We start from the raw sequence: 13,979 nt of genomic DNA, 5'->3' as shown, positions 1-13,979 counted from the left end.
AACGGTGAGCCAACTGTGTGCCACCGGTGAGCCAACTGTGGGCCATCGGTGTGTGCCAACGGCGTGCAGCCAACAGATAGTTCTGACAGCTAGCCGTTACGTGCACCAGACAGTGAATAGTGACAGTCCGGTGCACACCGGACAGTCCGGTGCCTCCTCTCAGAAAACTCTGTTGGCTGTCCTGTGCGCCAACTGTGTGCCACCGGTGAGCCAATTGTGTGCCACCGGTGCGCCAAATGTGTGCCACCGGTGAGCCAACTGTGTGCCACCGGTGCGCCAGGTGACAGCCCATCTTCTAGGTCTTCTGTATTTTGTTCTTGGGCTCCTTTGGTCTTGAGACTTGGACTTCTAAGCTCTTTTTATGTCTTTATTTGAGGTGTTGCATCCTCAGTGTCTTAGTCCAATCCTCTTCGCATCCTGTGAACTATAAACATAAACACTAGCAAACACATTAGTTCATAAGTTGTGTTAATCATCAAACACCAAAACTCATTTAGCCAAATGGCCTGGGGTCCATTTTCCTTACAATCTCCCCCTTTTTGGTGATTGATGACAACACAACCAAAGCAAGCAAATATAACAAACATTTGAATGAAAATATGCAATCTACTTGCTAGGATGCATGTTTTATCCCCCACTTAGTGATATTATGGACTTAAGCTTCCCCCTAACTCCATAATTCACTTACTTCCTATTTTAGACCAAAGAACCAAAACCACTTGAAAAACCACTTGAAGAAATAAAATTTTAAAGTGGTGGTGTTTGGTGTTTGATACATTTTATATTGCTTTGGTCCCTACAACTTCTCCCCCTTTGGCATCAACCACCGAAAAGGAAGACATTAAGAGCATATAAGAAGCGAATAAGACTTGCCCTCTCTAAAGAATTATCAATTAATATCAATAGAAGCACTAAAAGATTACTCCCCCTAAATGAGTGTTCTCCTTTAGAAAGAATTTTCTCCCCCTTTAGAGACGAAGAAAAACTCCCCCTGTCAGAGATCTTCTACTTAGGAAAAAGCATGTGAAAACTAGAGGTACAAGACGTGATTTGAAAAGACTAACTTCCCTTATGCATAGGTAACAGAATATGAGTGAACCACTTATGCATTTTTAGCAACATGGAAGTATATGATATGAAATATAGTCTAATCAAATATTGGAGAAGACATGTAAATGATACTAAATGTAGTCTCAAAGATACCGATCGAAGGTCAATGGCGTGCTTGTGAGACATGAGAATTCTTGGAGATTTTGCAGTGGAAGTTTGTTGTCATTCATCGGGGACTTCATTTTCCTTACAATGAGACTATCACAGCAAATAGACTTGAAAAGATGTTAGTCTCAAAGTCTTAGATTATAGAGTAACCTCCCCCTAAAGGTGTGCATACAAGTTTTGAATACTTGTAGGAGACATGCACTTTGATTTGATATCAAGAGGGGCAAATTATCTATAATCCGAAACTTTGGCACATATAAATTAAATGATACACATTGTGGTATGTGAGTGTTTTACCACTAGTAATGTTAACAATATCAATTGATGCATCATTTATTATGGAGTGATAAAGGAGCTATGTGCCGTGCTCAAATGAACATTTTAAATCATGTAGGCTTGCTTAAGTGTATGAATTTAAAACAAGCAGACCTACCATGTGATTTACCTAGTATGCATGCATTTAATCTTAAAGTAAGAACAAAATCTAATGCTAGGCATGAAAGGTAAGACTAGATACATAAAAGATAGATACTCATATCTAAAAATGAAATGCAATAAATCTAGTTACCTTAGTCATGGATGGGAAATTTGGGTCCAAGATTTTCACTCACTCACTTTGGCAATAAACATGATCCAATATGATGTATCCCATGATATACATCTTAACTTTGCCAAGTCTCCAAATTTCTCGTAGTCCTTCAGACTACTTACTTCCCTTTCAGGATCCAAACCTTCTCGGTGCTTTTCATGGTTGAAATTATTTCCTTTGGCACCCAGATGCGTTTGGCTTCCTTTCCTTTGTTGGCTTGCTTATTGGCCTTGATTGCTATCACCTTTCCATTCTTTTTCTTCTTGATCAAATATGGTGTAGCAACCTTTTTGTCCACCTTTTTGATGTAGGTGTTGGAGATTTTGCTTGTTGGCTTTTGCTTGAGCTTTTGCCTTTGCTTATCCCCGGTCATCGCCTTGCATTGGAAAGACTTATGGCCTTCCTTGTGGCATAACCTACAAATCACGGTTTCGCCCTCCATAGGCTTGTTCACTCCCGCAGTGGTGTTATCCTGTGGAGGTCGGATTTGTTTGGCTTTGCCTTTCTTTTCATACAAAGCCTTGCCAAGGCGAGCCACTTCTTGCTTTAATTGTTCATTTTCCATTCCAACCTCATCCGATCATGTTTCTACAACAATATTCTCAACAAGAACTTGGTTGCAGGGGTTAGAATCATCAATTAAATCAAAGCAAGAAGTAGAAGCATCTTTCTTAATAATTTCAGGTATTTCAACTAAAGATGTTGCTGGGATGCTACCAATGTTTTCTAGCTTAGTAGTTAGCTCATTATTGTGTATGCTAAGAATTTCCATTTTCTCTAGCAAATTTTCAATAGCTTCTTGGGAGCTAGCTAACTTAGCCTTAAGTTTTTCATTCTTTTTAATAAGGCCATCATTGTGGCGGAACCACCCGAATTATTCCAACTTAAGTGCCTACGTCCCGCCTTAGAGGCTAGACCACACTTAAATAGGAATAACACGTCAGTCCCTCAGATCTAGTCCGATGAGGCCACTAACAGGATCAAGTACCACGTACTCACTCGATGGTGAGGCACAGAGCAAATACAATAAAACATAAAACCATACATTAAGGAGTATTAAATTTATTACATCATCATCGGAGTTTTTGCAAAAGTAGTCATCATTGTTCGGAATGCAGCGGAATAAAACTAACGATAAGTAAACGGAGGGATGGGGAAGCCTGTCCCATCACTCCTCGTGCTCCTCCTCAGCCGAGGTAGGGTCCCACTCGACTGTCCATCCCGGTGGCAAGATGGATGACCAAGTCACTCCAGCAACCATGTCCTCCAGAGAACCTGTAAAATTATGCCACAAGCAAGGATGAGTATACTAATACTCAGCTAGACTTACCCGGTGTGAGGAGTCTACTCCTCTACCTCTAGACATGCATCTGTTTGGCTGAAGGGTTTGGTTGCCAAAAACACTAGCTGAGTCTAAAAATCAAGTTCTAGCTTTTTCAAGTTTTAGTGTGACTCTCTTAAGACTAAAGGTGTACTATCTACTCATTCATGGTATCAAGCAATTTTAGCAATCAACATTTTTGCCAAATCATCACATTTCCACTTGTTACCTAATGCAGTACAATGGATCAAGCAGTCTCATTATCTGCGAGAAGCAGACGATTCGAATCGAGTTTTTATCATTGCAAGGTAAACCTAAACACACGACGTGGCGAGGCACTCCATCCCCACACACATCAACCGTCTCCATCGATTCCCTGGCAACAGATCAGGGCTCACCGCCTTGGCGTACAATGCCTCACTGACCCCGACTGCCGTCGTGCAGTGACCACACTTGTACCCACCATAACCGGAATGGGAGACCACGTCTCAGGTCGCGTGAGGGGATATGTCTGCGGGCAGGTTCAATCAGGTACTAGGCTTACTGATTTACCATATTTCTCGGCATATGTTTAGTACATTCAAACGCTTGACACAGGTATCCGCATGTTAATCCTTATTCCAATTTCATCTCGTAGACCACGCATCCCCATGGATCCGTGTCCACAGACCAATCATCAATATGATATGAAAGTGGGTACAACCAATTCCTGACCTCGTGCGAGTGCTAGAAAAATCACTCGACTTCTACCGAGATCCCTAATTAGCGAAGCAGCTACTCGACCTAGCATACTGTATCCATCTCAACAAGGATTCCTGAGTTCATGCAACTAGGGTTTCAATCAACTCCTACACTTAAGTGCACAATACAAGCCTACAAACATTAAGTGTAGTAAAATATCATATAGAATAGGTTATGCATAAAACCAGGGCTTGCCTTCAAAAGCTGGGGCAGGCAGATCCTCTGGGGTAGGCTCTGGTACTGGATCCGGGGCTACCTCCTGAGCAACTCCTTGCTCCAGCACGAGGATGTACTCTCCGTCAGCGAGGTTGCAATCTATCGAATGCACTGAATAAGAATATGTATGCTATGATTATGCAGGATTTAGTAATCATTATGCTAAGTGAAGAAAAATTAAGTTAGTTAGTAACTTAGGGTTTCCTGGTCATACGTGGCTCTTAGTGGTTTATGCTTATCAATTTAGGTTTGGGTTTTGTCTAGGGATAAGCATAGTGGATTGAAACTTGGATTGCCCCTTAGATGTTTAAGTAGGCATTTAAGGGGGGCAGTTTTCTGGTTTGGTTAGGGTAACATTAGTTTCCACCATGAATCCCCCTTTTTTCTTTTCTATTTATGATTTTTGAGTGTGTTTGAACTACAACAGTGATTTAAGTTTTTCCAAAAATTCTATAAACGTTGCAGTGGGTTACTATTGGTCATTGTATCCTGTCCTATAAATTTGGGGTCCAGAATAATTAGAATAATCCTGGGACAAAATAACAAAAGTTGGGGCAAAGGGGGTCACTTTGCACTACAACTCTTATCTAGGGGTGGGTTCTGTCCTAAGGGTCATTTTTGCTGGCATCTAAAGGTAATAACATGCTTCTGTGCCAAAAATCACAAAAGGTTATTTGGTGGTTATTTAGTTGTGATTTTCTAAAGTTTAATGTTAAAAAGGCACTTACTACTAACTTGTTATTTGAAAAATGTCAAACAACAGAACTTATAATTTTTCTAGGTTTATAAATACAAAACATTTTTTATCCCAAGGTTTGGGGTGTTTTCTCTTCAGGGTTATTTTTTTAGGGTTTTTCTAAGTTTTCCTTGTTTTCCTAAAATAAAAGGTATCTCATTTCTTTTGTACTAAACCAGGGTATAATAAAATTTTCTAGTAAACTATACTGAATAAGAAAGCTAACAAAAATGTGGGTGCTCCCTGGTTCTTTATTTAAACCACCTTTTATATTTTTTTTCAACTTTAAGCAAAAAGTGATTTAAATGGCAAACTCTACTTTAATGGGGTGTACAGAGGGGTTTATTATTTTTAAACAAGTTAAGAAGTGATTAAGTACTTCTCTAAATTTTCTTAACCCCAGTCTAATAGTGTAGCTATTTTTCCTTATTTCTTTTAGCTTTTGACCAGTTAATCATTTAAATCAAAACTTTAAAGTTTTCTGTAACACTTAGGGGTTTTATATTTTTCCTAAGTAGTTTACATCATTTAGGATCTGACAAAATTGGTTTGACTCGATTTGGGTAAACCAAACTGAAGTTATGATTTTTTCAAGTTCTGTTTGGATTTAATCAGAATATTTAAAAAGGTTTCCTGGAAAACCCATTTGCACTGAAGACCCTGGGTTCTTCCTAAACTAATCCTTTCAGTGATACCCCTGCGCTACTATTCCCCTGAGTCGCTGACAGCGCACAAAACCCCCTGACCTTTTCTTCTTCTCCCCCGAGGTCCCTCCCCTTATGTAAACAGTAACCACGGAAAGGAATAGGGCGGCGTGGCTTACCGGCGGCGAGAGAGGTCCGGCGAGGGGCGGGGTTGGCTTCGGGAGGTCCTGGCGGTCACAGCGAGGTACGACTCGACGACGAGGGTGCCCGGAATCGATCGGTCCACGCGCGCAGGCGGGTGAACTCGTCGGCGGCGAGAGCTCTGGCCTAACCACGGCGATCTAGTTCAATTAAATGGCACGATGAGCTCCACGGGATGATGTAGAGGCTATGTGTGCAGTGAATCGGAAAATGGCACAGAGACTCACCCGGTCCACGTGCGCCGGTGGGGTTCCAAACTCCGGCGAGCGCGATTGCGCCTTTCCGGTGGCGGGGGGTCCTTGGTTCAAGCTCTGGCAAGCTTCACAGCCTCCTAGGGAAGCTACCTAAGGGCTTGGATCGAGCGAAGGAGGGCGAGAAACAGTTCGTCGCAGGAGAGGTCGCCGGAGCTATGGGCGGGAAACAGTTCTTCACGGCCTCTGGTGGTTGTCCTCGGGCGGCTCTGGCGGGTCGCGGAGAGGTCGCCAGAGCTATGGGCGAGCTCCGGGGAGTTCGTTGCGGGACAGAGGATGCAACAGGGAAGATAGCCAGGCACTGGGGCGGGCTTTATAGCCGTGGCGCGGGCATGGTCATGGGCGGCCGCGGGCGCGAGGGGGTTCGCGCACGGGCGTGCTCTGAGCGCGCCCCCGAGTGTCAGCCCGCGTCGAACACGTGTGTGCTTACTTCTGTCATGGTTCAACGGCCGATTTGAGCACCTTAGCATGCAGATCTTGGCAAAACCAGTGTGTACGGTCTCTTTCCTGCACCATATCCTACCTTTTTGATGTGAGTCCCAAGCCAAGATACGGTCGGGGTAGGGAGATATAGGGGTGAGAAGTTGCCTCTGTCCTAGCTGTCCAAACCGGGACAAAAGCTATGCCAAGTCGTGTCAAACGACTTAGGGTGGGGTTCAACTTTCTCCAGGGTATTCTAGAGGTATTTTGGCGCCACTTTGTCAATTGGGTCAAATGGTTTTGAAGTTTGAATGAGGGTGAACATGTTTGATCTTTGGCCAAGGGTTGGTTTTGGACTTAGAAAAATTTTGATTTTTCTTTTGTGCTCAACCCTTTGGTGAACCTTTTGGGGTTTTTCTGAAACCTTTTTGGGGTTACTTTCTTACTATTATTTGTAGGGTATTAAGTGCACTACATCTTTTATAATTGGCCCAAGACATGATCAAGTGGTTTTCATAGCTTTTTGGGTCATACTTACTTATAGTACTCCAATTGTCCACAGGGGGTGCATTAGGGTTTTGGGAAATTTCTCCCCCTTCGATGTGCATGGTAAGCCAAGGCATGACATCTAAGATAGGTTGCACTTATTTAGGATCTTGATTTCCAAGTTTGAATTCCTTTACTCAAGTTAAGTCACATGTGATGATGGGCTTACTTGTGTAGTCTTAAGTGAAAACCCTAAGTAACACCTGAGGTGTTACAACCCTCCCCCCTTAAAGGAATCTCGTCCCGAGATTTAGGTAGAGTCCTTTGGAGGGGTGCCATGAAGGTGTGCTGGTGTGTTGCTCCTTCCATTATCCGAGTTTCTCTAGTTAACTGCTCTTCGAATGTCATTCTCTTTGCGACTTCAGAAGGAAGTCCTTTTTGAGTCATTTCTAAAGCCTTCCACACCTTTAGCATCTAAGTTTTTCTTATATTTGAATTCAAAGGGCAGGTGGGGTGGGGTTTTGGATTACGTACCGACTCCTTTGGGCAGAAAGTCGGGGAAGCGAGAACGTAGAAAATCCTCAGTCTCCCACGTAGCTTCTTCTACTGAATGGTGACTCCACTGAACCTTATACATTCTGATCGACTTTGCCCGTGTTGATCTCTCCTTTTGATCCAACACTTTGACGGGGTGTTCCTGATAAGACAAGTCTGGTTCTATCTCAATTTCTGGTTCAGGTAATACTTCAGTGGGTAAGCGGACACACTTCCGTAGCTGAGATACATGGAACACATTGTGAACTGCTGACATGTGGGGTGGCAACTCCAATTGATAGGCTATGGGTCCACAATTTGCTTTGATCTCATAGGGTCCAATGTAGCGAGGAGCTAACTTGCCCTTGATTCCAAATCTCTGTTCACCCTTGGTGGGTGACACCTTAAGATAAACATGATATCCCACTTCAAACTGTAGAGGCTTCCTCCTCTTGTCATGATAGCTCTTTTGCCGGGCCTGAGCAGCTTCTAGGTTTTTCTTAATTACTCTGACCTTTTCCTCTGCTTCCAGTACCAAGTCTGGCCTAAAGATTTCTCTCTCTCCAGTTTGTGACCAATTTAGTGGTGTTCTACACCTTCTTCCATACAAGGCCTCAAAAGGTGCCATCTTTGGACTGGACTGGTAGCTATTATTATAGGAGAATTCTGCCAAAGGAAGACACTTGTCCCAATTCTTATCATAGTGTAGCACACATGCTCGCAACATGTCTTCGAGGATTTGATTCACTCTTTCTGTCTGACCATCTGTTTGAGGGTGGTATGCTGAGCTTCTTATTACATGGGTCCCAAGTAATTCTTGGAGCTGCTCCCAAAAGCGTGCCACAAATAGTGCTCCTCTGTCAGATACAATCATCTTCGGAATTCCATGTAAACGCACTATTTGATCAACATAGATTTCTGCATATTTCTCTGTCTTGTGGGTGGTATGCACTGACAAGAAATGAGCCGTCTTGGTCAACCTATCCACGATGACCCAAATAGAATCATGGTGCCGGGAGGTATTGGGCAATCCCACGATAAAATCCATGCAAATGTCCTCCCATTTCCAAGATGGGATGGGAAGGGGCCGTAGAGTGCCTGCTACCTTCAAGTGACTGGCCTTGACTCTCTGGCAGGTGTCACATTCAAATATATACTTAGCAATTTCCCTCTTCATTCTGGTCCACCAGTATAAAGATATGAGGTCATGATACATTTTATTGCTGCCGGGGTGCATGGAGAATTTTGAAAGGTGAGCTTCATCCAATATCTTCTTTCTGAGCTCGGAGTTCTTGGGAACAACCAATCGGTCTCCAAATCATAGGATCCCCTTGCTGTCCTGATGGAAGCATTTGTATTTTTCTGCCTTCTGCTTGATCATTTCCTTAATGACCTGAACACCCTTGTCACCAATCTGTGCCATGACTATTTGCTCTTGTAAGGTGGGCTCCACTGAGATATAACTCAAGGCACCAGACGAAACAACCTCTAGGTTTAGCTTGCACAACTCATCACATAGGGTGGTGACTCTTGCATCCATGTTCATACAATTGCACTGGGCCTTCCTGCTTAAAGCATCTGCCACAACATTGACTTTACCAGGGTAGTAATGCACCTCCAAATCATAGTCCTTGATAAGTTCTAACCATCTCCTCTGCCTCATATTAAGATCAGCCTGGGTGAAGATGTATTTGAGACTCTTATGATCAGTGTAAATATTATAGTGAGCTCCCATCAAATAATGTCTCCAAATCTTGAGAGCATGAACCACAGCTGCTAACTCCAGATCATGTGTGGGGTAGTTCTGCTCATGGGGTCTAAGTGCTCGGGAGGCATAAGCAATTACTCTGTTGTCTTGCATTAAGACACATCCCAATCCAGTACCGGAAGCATCACAATAAACCTCAAAGGGCTTGGTGTTGTCAGGTTGAGCTAGCACTGGTGCTGTTGTCAAATGTTGCCTTAGTGTATGAAAAGCATCCTCACATTTCTGACTCCAGTCGTACTTTACTCCTTTCTTCAATAGTTCAGTCATTGGCTTGGCAATCCTGGAGAAATCCGGAATAAATCATCGGTAATACCCTGCCAATCCCAGAAAACTCCGAATCTGCCGTACTGTAGTAGGAGGTTTCCAATTCATCACCTCTTGTACCTTCTCAGGATCAACTGATATCCCATCCTGAGAAATTGTGTGACCTAGAAATTTCATCTCCTTCAGCCAGAATTCACATTTGGACAGTTTAGCATACAACTGATGGTCACGTAGTCTCTGAAGTACGGTATGTAAATGCTTAGTGTGCTCAACTTTATTTTTGGAATACACCAGAATGTCATCAATAAAAACCACCACAAATTTGTCCAGTTCTGGCATGAACACTGAGTTCATCAGATACATAAAGTAAGCCGGGGCATTGGTCAGCCCAAAAGACATCACCAAAAATTCATAGAGCCCATATCTGGTAGAGAAAGCCGTCTTGGGAATATCACTGGCACAGATCTTGATCTGATGGTAACCCGAGCGAAGGTCTATCTTGGAGAACACTTTGGCTCCCACCAACTGATCAAACAAAACATCAATGCGGGGCAGTGGGTATTTGTTCTTGATGGTCACCGCATTGAGAGGGCGGTAATCGACACACATTCTCAGACTCTCGTCCTTCTTCTTTACAAACAAGGCTGGACATCCCCATGGTGAAGTACTTGGGTGAATGAACCCCTTGTCCAACAACTTTTGTAGCTGCTTTTTCAATTCCGCCAGTTCTGCTGGAGGCATCCTATAGGGTCTCTTGGATATAGGTGCAGTTCCAGGTTGCAATTCTATTGCAAACTCTATGTCCCTATCAGGTGGCATCCCTGGCAATTCATCCGGGAAAACATCTGGGTAGTCACAGACCACTGGGATTCTCTCAACCGGGGACTCTATCGTGACGAAGGCACAGGAACGGGTACAACCCTGATCTGGCAAATATAATGTGGTTTCGCCACAAGTAGGCGAGTGCACCTCAATGGCCCTTGCTGCAATATCAATCACTGCCTGATGTTTGGTTAACCAGTCAGTTCCCAATATGATATCCACGCTCTCCAAACCCAAAATGAGGAGGTTGGTTTTGATTATCAAACTACCAAACTTTATAGGCACATTCTTGTTGATTTGATAGGTGGCAACCCTGCCTCCTGGTGTTGAAATTGTAATACCCCCATTGGTGTGATGGAAAGGTAGCTGACATTTGGCACTAAATTTTGCACTGATAAAACTATGGGATGCACCAGAATCAAAAAGAATAATTGCAGGATAATTCAAAACTGAAAAGATACCAGTCATGACGGGTGCTCCCTCCGGAATGTCAGCCATGGTGGTGAGGTTCAGCCTGCCTTGCCTCACTTGCACTTTCTGCCTCTTGCCGTGGTTCTGGTTGGCATTCTGTCCCTGTCTCTGCTGGTTTCTGGGGCAATTCTTAGCATAATGCCAGGTGTTACCACAAGTAAAACACCTGTTGTCATTGGCCTGACGGTACTGCTGCTGCTGATTGCTCCTCTGCACTGGGCGCTGAGGGCGTTTGGGTGCCTGCTGCTGTTGTTGGGGTCGAATCACCCAACGTCCTTGCTGTTGTTGAGGTCCCCTGTTCTGAGTGTCAGATACGATCCGGAAACGCTGTGGCTAAGCTGAGGATCCTGCCACAGGGGTCTTCCTCTTCTTCTCTGCCTGACGAGCTGTGATACAATCCTCCTGAGAAATGGCCATATTGACTAACTCATTATAGTTGTTGGCCCTGACTGTGTTGAGACGGTCACGGAGCTTAGTGCTGAGCCCCCTCCTGAACCTATCCCTCTTCTTCTCATCAGTGTCTGCATGATATCTGGCGTACTGGCACATGTCATTGAAGGCCTGAGCATACTGTAACACTGTCCAGTTCCCCTGAGTGAGTGCCAGAAACTCGTTGAGCTTGCGGTCCATAATGCCTGCTGGTATATGATGCCCCCTGAAAGCTGCCTTGAACTCTCTCCATTCCACCTCATGGTCAACTGGCTGCATAGCAAGAAAGTGGTCCCACCATGTCCGTGCGGGTCCGCGAAGCTGCTGGGTGGCGAACCTGACCTTAGTCACCTCTGAACAAACTCCATGGAGTAGCGGGAATTTGGATTCCACTACTCTCAGCCATACATCAGCATCAAGTGGGTCCTCTGCCCTAGTGAACAACGGTGGCTGGGTACTAAGGAACTCCTGATAAGTGGCTGCTGCCGGGTGACGCTGATTATCACCACCACCATAATGCTGAGGTGGCGGCTGACGCTGTGCCAACTGTCGCAGAATCTCGTTCTGCTGAGCCATCAGCTCTTGCAGAGTAGGAGGCGGTGGCGGTGGTGGAGGAATGCGCTCATTCTGTCCATGACGCGCTCTTCCTGCCATCTAAAAAATCATGTATATTTTCGATATTATATTTTCGAGGTTCAATGTTAAATCGTGGTGAAAGAGTCAACGGGGTAAAACCAATATATTCTTGCATAATTTAGAAAGGATTTCACATGGCATAAACTTTCCTTCTTAAATTTAAGCTAGCATCATCCATCATCCATACTTCCAAAAGAGTTTATCATGATTACATCAGTAACTCAAAAGACTCAACTCTATCTAGCCTAGTACCCTAGGGGTGCAAAAGCTAAGCTAGCCTCGAGGAGTTCTACCGTCACAGACTTCTAACTCTATCCCTGCGACCTAGTGGGCAAACGAGGCGACGCTCGACTCAGGGGAAGGTGGTCTCCCTGAGCCAGCAGTGTCCAAGCTGGTGGCAGGCTCCTCTCCTTCCTCGATGTTGACATCCTCGTTGGCCTCCATGTCCTGGATCTCCTGGTGGTGCATATCCAGATGCTGGTTAGCCTCCGCGAGTTGCTGCTGAGTGTTGATAAGCTAATCCTCGAGAACCTCGATGGTGTTCTCCCTCGTTCCCACCAGCTCCTCAAGCTCTTGGATCTCATTTGACAATTGTTCCACTTGTAGGTCTTTGTCCACCATCTCAGTGGACAAGTCAACCACAAGTTCCTCTCTATCATCCAAAGTGATCTTGGTCGCCTCCAACAATGCCATCAGATGGGACATTGCCTCTCCACGCATCACTTGCAGATGATACAGGGCATTCATGCACCGCACCGTCAAGTGAGCAGTCTGACCTGGGTAGATAGCCCAGATATCCTTGGCATGCTCCACTCGGTCCTTCCACATTGGGTCGTCCTCCTTCTCCGTGGGGAACAAACCAATGGGATGAGTGGACAGCTCCAAGGGGTGGAATCCGCAGAAGGTGGTCAGTCCGTGAAGAGCAATTGCCTTCATAGTATCCTCAGCCCTGTATCCAAAAGACTCTGAATCCAACGAACGCCATCCTGGCTGCAGGGGATGAGGCTCTAGGGTCATCCTCACCCTACAGCGGGGCACTCGGTGCTTCTCGAACAGCTGCACCGCGTACTGGGGAGGCGTTGTGTAACCAGCTCCCTGAAGGACCTCCCACAAGATACGGGGGAAACCCTCTCGTGCAAGCCCGTCAGTGTGGGACTGTGCATTCCCTTCATCCGAGGATCCGTGAGAAGTCATCTGTGCACGGTTAAGCGTAAGTAAAAAGAAAAAGAATTATAAAATAAAAAGGGATCAAACTCAGCCTTTCCATGACTACGACAATGACACTGGGTGCACTTAATCTGTTATTATGGTGTATTAAAGTTCTTATCCAATCATCAAGTATTTAAGTAAGGATGCATGCATGCTCGTCTTAAGCGACCTTATTTCAACTTAGAGGGACTAGGAAAGAACTCCCATCCCTTATAGTAGCCGGTAGGGCTTACTCAATAGCCACCTAGCTACCCCTCTATTATCCTAAGGCTTCACGTCCTAGGTCTATCCTTATCGCCCTGACGATCTATCCAACATTTGTTTCTAACCAGTTTTACTTTGAAAAAGGATGGTATTTATAGTTTATTGATTCCTCTGTGGTGGTACGAGCTCCGATACCAGCTGTAGCGGAACCGCCCGAATGATTCCAACTTAAGTGCCTAAGTCCCGCCTTAGAGGCTAGATCATACTTAAATAGGAATAACATGTCAGTCCCTCGGTTCTAGTCTGACGAGGCCACTAACAGGATCAAGTACCACGTACTCACTCGATGGTGAGGCACAGAGCAAATACAATAAAACATAAAACCATACATTAAGGAGTATTAAATTTATTACATCATCATCGGAGTTTTTGCAAAAGTAGTCATCATTGTTCGGAATGCAACGGAATAAAACTAACGATGAGTAAACGGAGGGATGGGGAAGCCTTTCCCCTCACTCCTCGTGCTCCTCCTCAGCCGAGGTAGGGTCCCACTCGACTGTCCATCCCGGTGGAAAGATGGACGGCCAAGTCACTCCAGCAACCATGTCTTCCAGAGAACCTATAAAATTATGCCACAAGCAAGGCTGAGTATACTAATACTCAGCTAGACTTACCCGGTGTGAGGAGTCTACTCCTCTACCTCTAGACATGCAACTGTTTGGCTGAAGGGTTTGGTTGCCAAAAACACTAGCTGAGTCTAAAAATCAAGTTTTAGCTTTTTCAAGTTTTAGTGTGACTCTCTTAAGACTAAAGGTGTAC

The sequence above is a fragment of the Zea mays genome, chromosome 1 (assembly GCF_902167145.1).
Source record: "Zea mays cultivar B73 chromosome 1, Zm-B73-REFERENCE-NAM-5.0, whole genome shotgun sequence".
Lineage (NCBI taxonomy): Eukaryota > Viridiplantae > Streptophyta > Magnoliopsida > Poales > Poaceae > Zea > Zea mays.
This window is presented reverse-complemented; position numbering follows the sequence as displayed.